A 6,639-nucleotide genomic window follows, 5' to 3' on the forward strand; every position below is an offset into this window, starting at 1 on the left:
CAAACTAAAAAGCTTCTGCACAGCAAAGGAAACCATTCACAGAATGAAAAGGCAACTTAACAAGTGGGAGAAAATAGTGACAAACCATATATCTGATAAAGTGTGAATGTCAAAAATACATAAAGATTCATATAACTCAATATAAAAAAATTGGTGAATAGACATTTATCCAAAAAAGACATACAGATAGCCAACAGGTGCATGAAAAGGTGCTCAACATCACTACTCTCAGGGAAATGCAAATCAAAATCACAATGAGAATGGCTGTTAGCAAAACAAAACAAAACAAAACAAAAAAAACCTCCACAAAATACATTGAGTGTTGGTGAGGATGTGGAGAAAAGGGAACCCCTAGGCACTGTTGAAGGGAAGATAAATTGGGGAAGCCACTGCAGAAAACAGTATAAAGTTTTCTCAAAAAGTAAAAACAGAACTATCATGTTGTAAGGTCGGTGAATAATGGGGGATGGTCACGTGGGGAACCCAGACCTGCGAACTTTGGCTAGGACCACCCACAAGCAAGCGTGCCAAAAGAAGCTTGGCAGGAGCCCTTTGGAAAAAAGCGACTGTCTGTCAGCCAGTGAGATTTCGCTACGTCATATTAGCCGGACATCCCTAGAGGACCCCTTTAAATATCTCCCACCGACTTCCCTGGCCTCCATCTTTCCTCGGGGCCAGGGAACCTTGCCGGATGGGATGCGCTCTGTACTCAATAAAGCCTTTTGTTATTCCACACTTGGTGCTCTGGCCCCTTCCTTCCTTCTCGGTGGGGAAAAATACCTTACACATGTGACCCAGCAATTCCACGCCTGGATGAAATAAAAATAGTAACTTGAAAAGACATAAGCACCCCCTGTTCACTGCAGCATTATCAGAGCAGTCAAGATATGGAAGCAGCCTACGTGCCCCTCAACACAGGAAAGGATACAGAAAAGGTGACACATATACCCTTCCCTTTCGCCCTCATCTCTCTCAGAAATGAAGCCTGTCCAAGACTGTTACCTTTGTCCCTCATGTTTTTGAGTCCCTCTCCTGTTGTCAAAGTTTCCTTCTACCAGAAGTCTTTTTCGAAATTTCCATCCATAATGCAGATTTTCTCTTTCTGGACACATTTTAGTTTGTGGATAAAAAAGGGCCACATGCTTAACCTGACAAGCTCAGGGAAAGCCTGCATGGTGTCCTTATAGACTCACGGACCTAAAGTAAACACATAGGATGGTCTGAAATGGAAACTTTTTTACTGAAAGTGGTTTATGGTGGATAGTCACGTCCTAGGGAGTTATTCTCTATCGAACTAAGGTCAATGCTTGCTTTGAAGTCTGTCTTTTGCCTTTTGTATCTAAAATAATGTACTTGATAACATGCCTTTGAAATGTAGGGGTAATCTTTTTTCTGCCCCTCTCAGGGTAGGCATCCCACCAAACTAGGAACCAACAAACCCCTTCATTGTTATCATGTTAATTAGCTTACCTATCTTATGCCTCCGTATGTAAAAGAAGTTTTGGTGTATGCATTTTACCTTTTATCCAATCCCAGAGATTCCCCCCACCTTGCTTTGCTTTCTCCTGCCTCCCTAATCTAGCACCAATCAATTTCATGTAACCCCTTGACTCTAATGTATAAAATAAGTGGTAAAACTGCCATTTTTTGGAGCATTTTCTCAATCTGTTGAGACTCTGCTTCCCAGCAATTGTCAACAGTTTGGCTTTCTGCTTACAGGAAGGTGTGGGCTTCATCTGGACCCTTTGTGTTGCTCTGTGCATTGTCCTGGAATCACAGCCACAGTTCCATCCCCTTTCTCATCTGCTTGGGAACTGAACACAGGCTGGAGCCCCAGGATGGGGCTCATCCCTGCCATCTTCCTCCCCATTGCACTTAGAAAGTCACTGCAGCCTTCTCTGCCAGCTCCTTTCTCAGTCCCAGCCAGAGACTGTAACCAAGAGACTGAAATTTTATTTCTATTATGTTCGAGATTGCTTATTGCTTTGCTGTATAACTGACTATAGGGCTGGACAAAATATCAGAACCCAGGCAGTTCTCCTGCGCATGGTCAAGAATTAAGGCTTTCTGGCCCTCTGCCATGTGGTTCAGACACTACAGTTCACTTAACCTGACACCCACTTCCAGCTCTCAGGCCTTACCAGCTGCCAAGGCAGAGATGTTCCTGGCTTCCCTTCCATCCCTGATTAGCCAGGTGAGTTCTGCACCTGAAAAGATGTCTCTTGTCTGGAAGAGGGGTAAATATAATTTGGTGGAAACTTTCATTTCCACATCAAAGTTCTATATGGAGATCACACTGCCCCTCCCCCTTTTCTGTCCCCATTGGAGCATGAACATGACATCCGGAACTGGACAGTCACCTTCAACTTTGAGGTAAAGGGCAGGAATTGTAAACACATTCTTCCTGACACTGTAGAGCTATTGGACCAATGTCAACAGTTGCCTGCCTCTTATCTAATTCCTACATAGAAAAAATGAACCCCTTTTTGTGTAAGCCAATGACAAAAAAATTGTGGCCTAACCTGTGGTGGCACAGTGGATAAAGCGTCTACCTGGAAATGCTGAGGTCGCCGGTTCGAAACCCTGGGCTTGCCTGGTCAAGGCACATATGGGAGTTGATGCTTCCAGCTCCTCCCCCTTCTCTCTGTCTCTCTCTCCCTCTCTGTCTCTCTCCTTCTCTCTCTCCTCTCTAAACATGAATAAAAAAAAATTAAAAAAAATTGTGATCTTCAAACTATTTTGTCAACTATACCTACAGAATATTTCTGTGTAAATAATTAAATAGGATGTCATTTCTGGTCATTGTAATGGTGTGGTTTAAAAATACAGTTACAGCCCTCTGTTAAATATATGCAACGGGTTGTAAACACCTCCGCAGTTTGATACTCACATCAGCCATTCTTAGTATTGATAATGAGCTCTTTATTAGTTGAAAATTTTGTATCATTCAATTTTTTCTTGATTATTCTTTTCTCCAAAGAACTGAATATTCTACTCTATATATGTTTGTGCTTGAAAGAAATGTATTGCTTATTCCTGCATAACCTTAACCCTTTGAGTAGTAAGTTTTCTTTCATGCCTGCTGTCCCCCAGGAATGAGTATTTTTCAAAAAATGAAATTAGTTCCAGTTACAGTTTTATTAACTTAAAATCATGTTTGTTTGATAACCAATTTATGGAAACAAGAAGAACATACATGTGTCTTTTTTCTTTTTTGTATTTTTCTGAAGCTGGAAACGGGGAGAGACAGACAGACTCCCGCATGCGCCCGACCAGGATCCACCCGGCACGCCCACCAGGAGCGATGCTCTGCCCACCAGGGGGCGATGCTCTGCCCCTCTGGGGCGTCGCTCTGCCGTGACCAGAGCCACTTTAGCGCCTGGGGCAGAGGCCAAGGAGCCATCCCCAGCGCCCGGGCCATCTTTGGCTGCGGGAGGGGAAGAGAGAGACAGAGAGGAAGGAAGGGGAGGGGGGTGGAGAAGCAAAATGGGCGCTTCTCCTATGTGCCCTGGCTGGGAATCGAACCCGGGTCCCCACACGCCAGGCCGATGCTCTACCGCTGAGCCAACCGGCCAGGGCTACATGTGTCTTTTTTAAATGTTGCCTTACCCATGTACGATGGTACCCTGGATGGTCAGGAGGCACGAGGACTTACATGAACGTCTGTACTACTCAAAGGGGTAAGCATCAAAAATATGTATTCAGATTAAAATATTTATATTTTCTATGACAATAATGCTCTATTAGCTTAATATTTTACTAAATTATTTTGTTTTAATATTTGATTAAACAAATTTTTAATTTGATTAATAAGCCCCTAACACAAAATATAAAAATTTTATTTAGAGCATATCTCACAATGAGATAAAGGACATTTTTTCAATTCTTTCAAAATTAATTCATTGTCTACAAATAAACATTACTTCTGGAATGACACAGATTGATATCAATATCTCCTAGTTATATCAACACTGAGAAAATTGTTCACATCAATAACAGGAGTAGCAGGAGTTCTGTTATGACCATCTTGAAAATGATGTACCTAAATTCTATGAACACCTTCAGCATGCTCTGTGCATTCAGGCCTTCTTCAGCTGCCTGCCCCACACAGCCACCTGGCAACCTCACCCAGCATTTTCTCAGAGCCACACGAGCCTAGGGTGACCAGTAGTAGGAATGAGAAGACGTCCAGTAGGTACTGCTCATACCATGGCTGCTGGAAGCCAGGGGTTTGAGGTGTCCTGCCCCCAACCCCATCTGGAGGATGTGGTTGATCCACCGTACCAGCCGCTGGGGGGGTGGGGGTCGGGTCAGCGGGTGGGAGCACCTAACAATTCTGGTGGCCATCGCTGCCCATTTGTATCTGTTGGCAGATGCACACACACACACACAAATAAAAAATATGCATATATATACACACACACATATATATATGCACACATATACATGCATATATATGCACACTATACCCATATATGTATATATACACACTCAGTATATATGCTGTATATGTATACTATAATCAGTTGAGAAATGTCAAAAGCCAAATGTTATTCAGCCAATTCTGAGATGAAAGCTGATTCTGACCATCATAGAATAAACTTCTGAAGGATTCCCAAATACAACACTCAAATGTTTGTGTTATTAAAAAATATAATTGCCTGACCAGGCAGTGGCATGGTGGATAGACCATCGAACTGGGACACAGAGGACCCAGGTTCAAATCCTCGAGGTCGCCAGCTTGAGCGTGGGCTCATTCAGCTTGAGCATGGGCTCACCAGCCTGAGTGCAGGGTCTCTGGCTTGAGTGTGTGATCATAGACACACACTATGGTTGCTGGCTTGAGCCCAAAGGTCACTGGCTTCAGCAAGGGGTCACTTGATTTGCTGGAGTGCCCTGGTCAAGGCACATATGAGAAAGCAATCAATGAGCAACTAAGGAGCCACAACGAAGACTTGATGCTTCTCTTCTCTCTCCCTTCCTGTCTGTCCCTATCTGTCACACACACACACAAAAACTGTATTATTCACTTGAAGTGTTAAAAATGCTCTTGAAAACTGCAGAAATGATTGTGAACACAGTATCCAATGTGTGGGGACCACACATGCAATGTATGAATGGGTTTTGGGATGTCAGAGTAGCAACACATATTTGGGCGTGTCTGGAGCTTAGATCTGACTCAGAAAGATACGGAGTTTGCAGGAGACCTTTGGTCCATTTCCACTGGAGCCTGAGCTTAGGAAACACATTCATATTATTTTCCTTTGGAGAGCTGAGCCCAGCATGCAGCCTCCTTCCCTGGTGGTGATCCCTACCAGACAGGCCCATAGACATTCTAGGACCACTGTATAGAGTCCAGGGCTGAGTGAGCAGGAGTTGCCAATGGGACTGGCTTGAGAAAGCATTGTAGTGTCAATCAAAACAGAAATCACTTATAATGTTGAAGTGGTTGAGAAAATGCATACACAGCATTTAAGAACTGACAAGCTGACAATATTGAGTCTTCCTATCCATGAACATGGTGTCTTCCTTCATTTAGCTCTTTGATTTCTTTCATCAGAGTTTTGGGTTTTTTCCTCATAAAAAACCCAAAACTTCCATGTTTTTTGTTAAATTTATACCTAAGTTTTCATTTTCAGGGGTGCTAATATAAATGATACTGTGTTTTTAACTTCAAATGCCACTTGTCCACTGCTGGTATATGGGAAAGTGATTGACTTTTGCAAATTAACCTGTATCCTACAAACTTGCTATAATCACTTAATTGTTTTAGGAGTATTTTTCTTCAATTCTTTTGGATTTTCTACACAGATGACAATGTGTAAGAATCTTTTATTTCTTATTACAAATCTGTACATCTTTTATTTCCTTTTCTTGTCTTATTGCATTAGCTAGACTAATGTAAATGGTGTTATATTTTTATTTCACATCTCTTTTTTTTTTTGTATACAGAAAAGCAAATAAGTTTTCTTGCTCAGCCTGATTATGGTTTCATCAATGTTTCTTCTCTTTCCACACAGCCAGATATTGGTTTTATCATTATTTTTTTCCTGTTTTCAATTTCAGTGATTTCTGCTCTAATGTTTATAATAATTATTTATTTTAATTATAAATACAGATTAAAGAAATATGTTGTCTAAATTTAAAACATAAAACATTTATAATGTCTTAATAAATTTGTAAGAAACATAGAATGCTTCAGTCTACTTAAGAGTTTAATCTCAAAGATGGTATGATGTAAAATGCATAAATAATGAACAAAATTCTTAGTAACTTGTAAAAATGTACTTTATTTCATGCAAAGCTACATAATTTTCTGTATTTTAACAGCTAGCCAAATAAGCACTTCAAAAATTCATTACATCACAATAAATTAAAATAGTACAGAGCAATTCCAAGTCCATGAGTTGGTCAAAACTAAACTAAGAGAACCTTATGCATAGATAAGGCTAATTTACTTAATATCTTTTTCCAAATACATATTTGAAAATGTAATGAGAATCTTCAGAGAAAAAGTTAAATCTACAACCCACTGATCAAATAGAAAAACATGTCAGTATATTATATGTAGTAATGGTTGATTAAAGATAAATTTGGCATTATAAATCAAAAATGAACGTAATATTTTGAAAAAGTATG

The sequence above is a fragment of the Saccopteryx bilineata genome, chromosome 1 (genome assembly GCF_036850765.1).
Source record: "Saccopteryx bilineata isolate mSacBil1 chromosome 1, mSacBil1_pri_phased_curated, whole genome shotgun sequence".
Taxonomy (NCBI): domain Eukaryota; kingdom Metazoa; phylum Chordata; class Mammalia; order Chiroptera; family Emballonuridae; genus Saccopteryx; species Saccopteryx bilineata.